At 43.7% G+C, this 12,132-nt stretch overlaps 1 protein-coding gene across 1 annotated transcript in view; it reads right to left on the reverse strand.

Moving 5' to 3' along the window:
- Positions 1 to 12,132, reverse strand: part of tmem178b (transmembrane protein 178B) — a 169,149-nt gene that overhangs the window by 155,653 nt on the left and 1,364 nt on the right. The window lies entirely within an intron of this gene.

A 12,132-nucleotide genomic window follows, 5' to 3' on the forward strand; every position in this document is an offset into this window, starting at 1 on the left:
TACACAAAATTCATTTAATTCAAAACTCCGTCGCCCAGATTCTCACCCTCACAAAACTCCATACCCACATCACACCAGTTCTTGCCAGGCTCCACTGGATCCCAATTCCCGAACGGATCAATTTCAAGATCTTCTCACTCGTTTTCAAATCCCTTCATGCCCTCAGACCTCCCTGCCTATCTGATCTGCTTACCACCCCTCACTCCACCACCCACTGACTCCGCTCGGCTGGCACTGACATTCTGTTTGTCTGCTCCACCATTGGTGGTCGTGCCTTTAGCCATTAGACCCCGAAACTCTGGAACTCTCTCTGCCTTGCCACCTCCTTCCCCACTTTCAAATCCCACCTAAATACCTTCCTTTTTGTTTGTGCTTATGGTCACCTCCCCCCCCCTTCTCCTCCTGGCTCACTGTCAGACTCCGCCACTGTCAAGCGCTCTGGGATGCCACCCCGTGTAAAGGGTGCTGTATAAATGCAAGTTGTTGCTGTTGTTGCTCCCCACCTCTCAGTACGAGCAACCAGTTGACAAGGGGCCACTGCAAAAAAAAAAGCTCAGGCTCTCTCGCTCACCCTCCCTCCCCTCCTCTCTTCCCCAGCCCGTTTACCAGCTTTATACATGGACTCAATCATTTCCTGCATTGTCTGAGGTGTGTGTTTGGTGCCAATTGCCTGCAGTGGTGTACGAGATGATCTTTGAACATAGTCTTGCGAGACAGAGAGAGAAAACATTTATAGATTGATAGACTGTCTTTGCGCTTCCTGATATTTGGCTCAGCTGTTGGAATTTTCAAAGCAAAACGTTTTGTCCAGGTCATGGACAAAGTTCTCAGGGACTCGCAGCATATATTGTAATAATAAAAATAATTCTTACATTTTATAATGTACCTTCCATGTCAGGAGGAAGTGTAAAACTCTCCACACGACTTACACCATGTGGTGAATTTCGCCACAAAATATAGTCAATTCACTTTACAGTATATTCTGTGAAGCGCTTTGAGTCCTCTTGAAGAAGCGATAAGGCGCTATATCAAATGCAAGGATTATTAATAATGATCATCCCTTCTCCTTTAGAATCATACCAAGGAAACTTTAACGTCCATCTGGACAAGCAGATGGGACCTCAGTTGAATGTCTCATGCAAAGGACAGCAACTCCAACGATGCAGCAGGCCCCTCAGCACTGTACTGGAGTGTCAGCCTGGACTAAGTGTTCAAAGTCCCGACGTGGGGCTTGAATTACAATCTTCTGACTCAGAGAGTGCTGTCAATGGAGCCAGGCTGACACACATATCCAGACTATTTCATGTTGAATGCCAGTAAATAAGCATAAAAAGTAGCAACATTTCTGAAAATCGCCCACACAACGGCTCCTGTTTAAATATACCTTATAAACCCACTGTCACCACTATTTTCACTGTGTGTTACAGCCCTGTATTTACCTGCTATTTTCAAAGTATGCTGCTGGCTTAACATTTTCTGTGATTTTCTTTGTCTCTTTTTGAACAGTTAATAACTGTGTCTAGACTGTCAACAACATGCAGGCAGACATAGCACAGGAAAGAGGTGAACTAATTTGCTTCATAAATGCTGCCAACCCCTAAACTCTTCTAATGAGTCAATTTAACATCAGCAGGAACATTGTGCTGAGGGGAATCAGTGATGGTGTCTGAGCTGAGGGATATCTGTCTTCAGATGAGATATTAAACCAAGGTCCCAAGTTAAAGAGGGAGTTTCTCTCTCCTGGTGTCCTGGCCAACAATTTTCCAAATTAAATTCATCACTCACTTCATGGCTGTTTGTGGGACATTGTGGAGTCCTGTAACTCAGTGGTTAGAGTGCTCACCTCACAAGTAACAGGACCTAGGTTCAATTCCTGTGCAGGGCAAAATGTTTCCTTACTCCACACGCAGTTTACCTTGCAGTAAGAAGGAACCCGGTTGTTAGTTGATTAGCGGATCGTTTTACCGGGGATAAGGGGAATCCACGACTGTTTGTGGGACATTGCTGTGTGCAATTGGCTGCCGCATTTTGCCCACAAATATACAGTCAATTCACTTTACAGTATATTCTGTGAAGCGCTTTGAGATGTTTAGAAGACGTGAAAAGCGCTATATCAAATGCAAGGATTATTATTATTGCTGTGAGCCAACTCTGCCGTGTTTCACTAAAAAAAAGTCAATTGACTTTTCAGTATGTCCTGTGAGCACTTTGAAATGTCTCAACAATGTGATAAGGCGCTATATCAAATACAAGGATTGTTAGTATTATTATTATTTGACTACCAGCGACGGAGTCTGTGCTGAGAGGTTGTTTGAGTGTCTGCTGTCTGAGGGGGGAGGGATTGTCTGTGGGGGGAGTGCTTATAATAATCCTTGCATTTGATATGGCGCCTTATCACGACTTCGAGACGTCTCAAAGTGATTCATAGAATACACTGTAAAGTTGATTTACTATATATTTTGTGAGCGAATCATGGCAGCCAATTGTGCACAACAATGTCCCACAAAGTCATGGATTGAGTGTCCAAATTATTTTATTTTTTAACCCTGGAAAATGATCTGCCAATCAATTAACCACCGGGTTTCTACTTATTGATAGATAAACAGAGGCATGTGGAGTAAAGTTTTGCCAATGTTTTGCCCAGCCTGGTAATCAAAACCCAGGTCCTCTCGCTTGCTGTGTGGGTAGGGGTTGGCTGTGGAGGGAGGGGTTGGCTGTGGGGGGACGGGTTGGCTGTCGAAGGGCAGGTTGGCTGTGGGGGGGGACAGGTTGGCTGTGGAGGGAGGGGTTAGTACTGTGCATTGGGAAGGGATGTCTGGGGTGACTGCCATCCAGTTCCAGACATTTTGTAATGCCAGGATTTGTAGTACGGTGGGTTAGTTGGGCTGAGGGGTCTGTTTCTATGCTGTGTCCTGCTCTCCTGTGATGCACTGCAATAATGACTCGCACTATAACAAAGGATGAAGTTGCAGAAAAGTTCCATGGATTGAGCATACTGAATCCTTCTGTGCTCCTGACACACTCTCTCTGTCTGTGCTTCAGTTCCCATTTGCAACCTCTCAATATGTGCGGCTAAATAAGGAGATTTGTTGTGACAGTAATTGAGATACATCTGAGCCAATCACAATGATTACAATGACTGTGTTGATTACATTGGAGCCACAGCCAATATCCTCACCATCAGATGCATCACAACGAGAACCAATTGCAGAGTTTCCTACCTGTCAAAACAGATGTTCACTCTCACATCTCACAAAACAGATCCCAATAAACCCACCTGTGCCAAAGCAGAATCTCCTTTTCCCTCCTCCCTGTCTCCCACTTCCCCGTCTTCATTTCCCCATTCATGAATTCCCCTCCAAATCTTCCATTGGCTGGTACCCTGAGACCCAAACCACTAGTGTGTCTGCAGGCAGTACCCAGTGAGTTAAGAAGTCTTCGCACACAGGTAGAAGGTTGTAGGTTCAATGCTAATTGTTGGGGCACTACAGCTCTGGGGCTCAATAAAATAATCATAAGCCTTGCATTTGATGTTGCACCTTTTACGTCGGGAGGATGTCTCAAAGAGCTTCAAAGTGAATTTACTGTAAAGTCTAATGATTGATAATTTGTAGGCAAGTGCAGCAGCTAATCTGAACACAGCATTGTCCCACAAATTCCTTTGAAGTACCCAATTCTTACCTGGGGGATTGTTGGCCAAGACACTGAAGAAACTCTTTCTCTTTTCGAATTTTGCCATGGGGATTTTAATATCCACCTGATCGGGCAAATTAGAGTTCAGTTTTAACATCTCTCCAAAAGGACGACATCCCTGCCAACGTTGTGCACCCCAGAACTATTTTGGAGTGTCATCCAAGACAATGTGGTTCCAAGTCCCCAACATGGAGATTGAACCCACAATGGCCTCATTTAAGAGATGAAAGAGCTTTCAACTGAGCCAGGATTATGAGCCAAACACCTGAACACCAGCCTTAAAGCACACATTTTACTTTTCAACTGAGGAACCATCATCGTGCACACAACATTGGATTGTATACATCTCCTCACTATCTCGACCCAATTCTCAACCACATTCAGTGAGTTGACATTGCATCAAATGCTTTTTCGAGATATCTGATTTATGGAAAAATATTCTTCTAATATTGCTTCAATCTGTTCGTACTCATGTCTCACCAACCAGTGTGAATATCTGTATCCAAATTGAGGAACAGCACAATTTCAATCACTTCCCTGCAGCTTTGCCTACAAAATACACAGTCACTACATTTCACAGTGTATCCTGTGAAGTTCTTTGAGACATCCTCCCGACGTGAAAGGCACTATATCAAATAAAAATAATAATGCATTTGATATAGCGCCTTATCACATCAAGACGTCTCAAAGCGCTTCACATAATATACTGCAAAGTGAATTGATTGTATATTTTGTGGGTGAAACCCGGCAGCCAATTGAACACCAGTGTCCCACAAACAGTCGTGGATTAAGTGACCAATTTAGAATTATTACTCCCAGAAAAGCGATCCACCAATCGACTAAACACCCTGGTTCCTACTTACTGAGAGGTAAACTGCATGGGGAGTAATGAAATTTGCCCAACATTTCGCCCTAGCCGGGAATTGAACTCAGGGCCTGTTGCTTGTGAGGTGAGCGCTCGAATTACTAAGCTACAGAACGCCAAATAAAGTGTAAAGATTGTTACTATTGATCATCCTTCTAGAGCTTTTTAAAAAAGAAAATCTCAAAGATTTGGACTGTGAAAACTGATCAGCTCTGAGAGTTGGTTTTTTATAAGATCTGTTCCCCAGAATCATCCATGCTTCTTAGCTCAGAGAATCAATGCCAACTTCGAGGATAGGGTCCCACAATTGTTCACTTTCAAAGGTCATCTAATTAACTTGTTTAAACACCTCATCGGCTTTGAAACGCATTCAAATACTTGATTAAGTCAGGTGGTAACCTATATTAGTCACCTGAGTCACAAGATGTGGGTTCAAGCCCCAATTTCTCCCAGCGTCCTGGCCTACAAATCCCCTGAATAAAATTGGTCCCTCGTTCCATGGCTGTTTGTGCATAAATTGCTTATAAAATAGACAGCCACTTTAAATCCTCTGAAGTACTCTGAAGAAAGGTGAAATCAAAATGCAAGGATTACTATTTTTATTGTAAGAATTTTGTCATTACAAGAAATTGCATTTTTTCATAGCTTCATATTGACTTCATACTACTTGAATACTTGCAGTGGGCATAAATCACACAAAATAATGTTTGCACATTTGCAGAAACCTAAATCTTGAAGCCACTTTTCCTCTCAAAATTCACCCAACATATCAATGCCTTTGACGCATCCAGAACTGCACGCAAAACTCCAACTGTAGCCTTGTCAATGATTTATACAATGTAGGAAGGAGGAATGCGTGTTCACTTGATGTTGTGTTACACTATTGTTTTCCCCCTCATTGATTTATAGGTATTTTTTACAAACATAATTCACCCGTCAACCCGGCAGATCCCTGCCAAATCAGACGGACTCAACTTGATGTTGAGTCAGTCATCGGGGATGTGTTGACTGAGGAATAAGATCTGCAAGCAGATGGCCACTACGTGTATTTGTGAAGGTTCAGCCCACCAACAGAGTCAAAAACACTGACATAGCACAGCATTGACACAGCTCTGACACAGTACTAGCACAGCAGTAACACAGCACTGACACAACACGAACACAGACTGATGCAGCACAAACACAGCATTGACCCAGCACTAGCACAGCAGTAACACAGCACTGATAAGGTACCGATTAGACCACAAAGAGCCTGAAGAGAACATCTACTTCAGCTTGAATTCCAGTTGCGGTGGATTAATGTTAGGCTGGGGCAGTGGTAGCATTCTTGCCTCGGAGGTCAGAAGGTTGTGATTTCAAGCCCCACGTCGGGACTTGGAATCACAAAGTCTAAGCTGATGCTCCGACAATGTGTTGAAGATGCCGTCCTTCGGATGAGACATTAAACTGAGGACCCGTCTGCCTGTTCATAGCACTATTCGAAAAGAGAAGGGAGATTCTCCCAGTGTCCTGGCCAAAAAAAAACAATTGGTCACTTACTCTATGGCTATATTGCTGTGAGCTTCATGCTTCTCCCAAAAATACAGTAAACCCACTTTGCAGTAAATCCTGTGAAGCCCTTTGAGATGTCTCAATGATGTGATGAGGTGCTATAACAAATTCAAAGATTATTATTTTTTAATCTTCTATGTTGTAATAATAATAATCCTTGCATTTGATATAGCGCCTTATCACGTCATTGAAACGTCTTAAAGTACTTCACAGAATATATTGTAAACTGGATTGACTATGTATTTTGTGAGCCAATTGGCAAGGCAGTGTCCTACAGATACTCATGGATTGAGTGACCAATCTTTTTTTGAGGGATTATTACCGCAGGAAAACGATCCACCAGTCGACTAACAACTAGCTTCCGACTTACTGCTAGGTAAACAGAGGCCTATAGAGACAGAAAAAATTGCCTAAGATTTCACCACATCTGGGAATCAAACCCGGGTTGTCTCTTTCAACAACAACCTGTATTTATATCGTGCCTTTTGTGTTTCAATGTGCTTCACAGAGATGGAGTAGAAGCCCAAACAAGTTTGGGGATCTGGGGGTGTTGGCATCAGGTGGCCGAAGGTGCAGCCAAAGAGATGATTCCAAAGAGCTTTTGAGAGCAGAAAGGGAAGTGAAATGGAAGACTGTGGGGGAGCAGGGGCCAAAAGAGCTGAAAGCTTGCCCATTGAGGCGATTTACAGAAATGGAAACACACTGAATGACGTTATGCAAGCTAACACGGCAGAGAATCTCCAGTGACCAATCACCTCCCTCAAAGTCACCTCTTGTGAGGAAGCACGTGGCCAGAATTCTCCCCTGTGAGCAATTTGGAACAGATGCACAAAGTCTCTGTTGTGCCAGCTCTGAAAACCTAGATTTTGTAATGGAGAGAGAGAGAGAGGGGGAGGGAGTGATGTGTTCAAATCATCCCAGTAACTTGGTGAGGGCATGTTGACACAAACTAAAGCAATGTTGTACATCATGCTGTGCATGGTTTCCGAAGTGACTGGATAAGGGATTGAGAATGTGGGCTGTCATGATGAAGGGAAAAATTTCTGCGGGGAGGAGACTGGAATATTTTTCCATCATCACCCACTGTTGTTCTACGGAGGCAAAGATGCATATACATATGGTCCGTGCCTGTGCCAAATGCGTGATTGCCAAAGCTCAGCATGCCAACCAATCTCATACATATAGGAGAGATGGCCTGGATGCCTCCACTTGCAGGCCACACAATCAGGCTTTGCAATAAAATACCATATCGCTCCCATACAGATCCCTAATACAATTTGATAAAATGAACCTTGCTGACAAATCTCATAAGCTATTAACTGCAAGCACTGCATGTGTGAAATCCCTCACAGTGCCCAGACAGCCACCTGCAGCTTAAGATATCAGCTAGAGTTGAATCCTGTTATATACATCAGGATGGGAAAAAAAATGCAATTTTGCTAAAGTGTGCAATTTAGTTTTAATTGTTTTCTTTGGTGTGTAATATCCAATGAAGGTGTATATGAAGGCTGTTCCCAATTATGTCTTTTTCATGAAATTCACGTTTTAGAAATGTTTCATAAGGACTGTTTCGCACATCCTTCGTCCAAAGAACAGATGACCCCTTTTGTGTCACTGAATGCATTCTCTTCCCCCTCACTGATTCAGCTTAAAATAATCATTCCATTTGACATAGCACTTTCACAGGATTTGATGTAAAGTGTGGTGATTGTATATTTTGTATGCCAACTTGCCAGCCATTCTTATGCACAGCAATATCCTACATAAAGTGAATGACCAATTTTATTTGGGGGAATATTGACCAGGACTCCGGGAGAAACTGCCTTCTCTTTTTGAGCAGTGCCATGACATTTTTAATGTACACCTGAACAGGCAGACTAGACCTTGGTTTATCGTCTCATCTGAAGAATGGCACCTCTGACAATGCAGCACTCCCTCCAGCACTGTACCTGAGCACCAGCCTGGACTGTGAATGCAAAGTTCCTACATGGGGCTTAAAATAATAATCCTTGTATTTGATATAGTGTCTTATCCCTTTGGAAGGCTGTCTCAAAGCACTTCACAAAATTACTGTGAAATGGAGTGAATGTGCATTTGTAGGCAAACCAGCAGCAAAATTGCGTAGATCAATGTCCCCAAAACAGCCATGAAATTGGTCATTTATGTCATGGCTGTCTTTGCGACATAGCTATGTGCAATTTTGCTGCCACGTTCGCCTACAAAATACGCAGTCACTACACTGTATGGTCAATGACCTCTTTTGCGTCACTGAATGCATTCTTTTCCTCCTCGCTGATTCAGCTTAATCATTCAATTTGCCGTAGCACCTTCACAGGATTTAATGTAAAGTATGGGGATTGTGTATTTGTATGCAAACTTGCCAGCCATTTTTATGCACGCAATGTTCTACATAAAGTGAATGACCAATTTTGTTTGGGGGAATATTGGCCAGCACTCCAGGAAAAACTGCCTTCTGTTGATGTGATAAGGTGTTATATCATATGCAAGCATTACTATTATTATTTATTCTGAGTACCAAACTTATCAGGTTGTGGGTTAAGCACACTAGGTTACATTTTCAAAGTTTACTGGAGCTGTTCCAGTGTTCATTAAAATTGAATTGTAACTTACTTTGTTCTTCATCATTTAAAGTATTCACTAGTTTGCTCTATTATGAATGCTTCACCCCCACCCCGATTCGTGTTGGGTACATTTCAACACCTCTAGAGCCTGACGCATTTGGTGTCAGCTTCACTTGCAAATCTGGGCACCACCACAGGCCCTGGCAATGAGCCGCAGTGTGAGCCAGTCATGCTGGGAACCCATATGTATCGGAAGATATGCAGCAGGTTGTGGTTTTGCGTGGGTTATGGTTACGGCACCGGAAAGAAAGAATTTGCAGAGATTAACCTCAAAGCGCTATGCAAGTAACGACTGTCAAAGTTATGGCTGAGCAACTGACAGCCATTTTGCACCAGCAAAATCCCAGAACATCCGTGACCAATTTAATAAGGAGAATTGTTGGCCAGGACTCCCAGGGAAAGCTTGCTTTTCCTGAATCAGGTCAAGGGAATAGTCGCCACAGAAAGTGTCCGTGGAAGGAAGCAGGTGGATAAGACTTGTCTCCAACCGGGCTGAACATTGAGGAAAAAATTTGCACACCCCAATCCTTTTCTTCAGCCTCACCACTGGTAGTCTCCATCACTGTTTTACAAAAAAATGTATTTATTTAACATTAGAAGGTTGTGAGTTCAGGGACTTAGAGCTCACACTATCCTCCTTGGGGGGGAAGGCGAGCGAGGTCTCCTTGGAGTTGAACTGGCTCCGAACATGCTTGGCAATGGAATCGAGCCAGCCCTCTACGGTAGTCTCAGTAGTTTGGTACTTGAGCCAGGCGGGTCCCAGTATTCCAGGGAAATGCTGATGATGGCACATCGGCAACAGCCTGGTTCATCGGCAGGATCAGGAAGGGCAGACCAGTCACTGGGGATAGGGAGTCATCCCACTCAGCTCCTGTTAACCCTGCAAACCAAAGCCCCAAAGGGTAGGGTAGTCCTAGCTGGCAAACAGTTGAAAAGCTTACCGAACAGCAATGGCAAGCTATGCAGTTTTACAACAACAAGCATCTCGGAGCACTTAACAATGGCGGAATTCGATGCTGAGCCAGAGGGATGGTCGAAGAGGAAGATCTTTAAGCGCGACCTGAAAAAGGGGAAAGAAGGGTCAAGGAGAAGGGATTGAGGGAAAGAGTTCCATATCTTCGGGGTGTAGTGGTTGAAAGCATAGCTACTGATGGTGGGGTGAAGTGTTCGAGGGAGAAGGAAGAGGCCGAAACCAGTCCAGCGGAGTCAGCAGGTAGTAGTGTAGGGAGAGAGCAGATTGGAGAGATAGGGGATGCCAGGGCATGGAGGGATTTGAATACAAGAGTGAAAATCTTTAACTTGATCTGCTCTGTAGCAGGCAGCCAATGGAGTTTGACAAGGACTGGGGTAATAATATAGTAATGCTTCCATTTGATATAGCACATTATCATGTCTTCCAGACATCTCAAAGCGCTTCACAGAATATAATGTAAAGTGAATTGACTGTATGTTTTGTGGGCGAAACATTGCACACAGCAGTGTCCCACAACCATTCGTGGATTAAGTGACCAAATTATTATTATTTTGTTTTTGAGAAGGGTTTATTACCCCCGGAAAAGCAATCCAACAATTGACCATTAACTGGGTTCCCACTTACAGCAGGTAAACAGAAGTATGTGGAGTAAGGAAACTTGCCCAAAGTTTCGACCCGCCTGGGAATCAAACCCAGGCGGGTTGAATCAAACCCAGACCAGTGAGGAAGGCATTTGAGTAGTCAAGTCGAGAGGTGACGAAGGAGTGGATGAGGGATTTGGCAGCTTTTAGAGTGAGGTACAGATGGTTGGACTCCACCAGTACCCCAACGTACATTCTGGGGTCCCCAAGACTTGACTCTTGCCAACCTGTGCCTAATACTTTCCAGAATTAGGTAAGCAGGATACGTCTCTCTAACAAGCTTTCTCTGGAATTTCCATGTATAGGTGGGATGCATGGAAATCTCAGCTTGGTTTGGATACTCTTAAGCATGGTGATGGGTTTCCACATGTGTCAGCTGACACCTGGCTGACTCCAAAGAAACAGAGCTCACAGTCCAAGCTGGAGCTCCAGTGCAATATTAGGGGAGTGGGGAGCATTGAAATGTGGAAGATGCCATCTTCTCAGATGAGACGTTGACTCGAAGTTCCATCCGTGCAAATTCAGGTGGAAGTTAAAGATCCTTTCACACTGTTGTCCTGGCTCTTTGTGGGACATTGCAAATCGGTTGCCTACAAAATACACCGTTTACTTTATATCATTATCAAGCACTTTGAAACATTTCAGCATTTTAGATGTTGAATCAAATGTAGTGAATATCATTATTATTATGATTATCATGTAGGCTTCTCAGTATTATCAGAGTGTCTGATGATCACTCAGGCTGGTTTTATGGACGCAATTAGCATTCAATCTTTCATGGAAGGACATTTGTTCTGTGAGATAGTGTAGTGGCTTCCCTCACCCACACTCCTCTCCAAAAAAGGCTGTTATCAAACCGATACGGGAAAGCGTGAAACATTTAAAAAAAACTCTCAAATAAAAAAATTCTCTTAGTCTGCAAATAAAAATAATTTATCACCGTCCTACAAATGTGAACTGTAAGTCACACAAATAAATTGTTTCCCAATTGGCTTCACCAGTCACAACTTCATGGGCACAAGCTCTCAGTCCCAGATCCGTGTGCAAATCACTCTTATGTAATTCAGAATGCAAGACATTGAGTTTTACAGGCATCCTCTGTCTGCTAATCAAACTATTACTTTGACAAGGCACCTCACCCTGTGCCAATCCATCGTTGCCCGGATCAGGCCATACATCAGAACAACCATCATACAATTTTTTCAAACAAATTGGTGTTTTTGTTTTAAATTAATCAGAAATTAAATTTAAAAATTGGGAAAATCAAGCTAGAGCTACTGCCCACCCCTCCTCAGGCTCCAATTTGAGGGGGCTTCTTACCAGTTGGGCTTTGGGGTTTTGCTGTGATCATAGTGTAGGGCTGACAAAGAGAAAATCTCCTGTAGGTGTTGGTGGTGGGGTGGGGGCGGGGGGGAGGATGGTGCATGATGGAATCGGTTTGGGACTGCCGATTGACCGCCCCACCTCTCCCCTAGGCATCCCCCTGCCTGCATCATGCAATCAGAAACTGAGACTGTCGAGTTCCCTCCCAGATTTACCAGGAGCGCCTTGGGACAACCTCTCGCCGTGAAAGGCGCTATACAAATGTAATTTTGTATTGTATTTACAAACAGCGATTCCGACAAATTTTGAGCATCCACTCCCTGCAGTGCCACATTAGGTTTCCGCTTTCAGCTTCATTCAGCTTTACTCGACCAACCCTTGGCTCAGCAGGCACTGGCCTGCTTCACATCTCCCACCTGGGTGGGTGGGGAGACGGGCTATCAG

This window comes from Callorhinchus milii, unplaced genomic scaffold (assembly GCF_018977255.1).
Source record: "Callorhinchus milii isolate IMCB2004 unplaced genomic scaffold, IMCB_Cmil_1.0 Scaffold5, whole genome shotgun sequence".
In the NCBI taxonomy this organism is placed as follows: Eukaryota; Metazoa; Chordata; class Chondrichthyes; order Chimaeriformes; family Callorhinchidae; genus Callorhinchus; species Callorhinchus milii.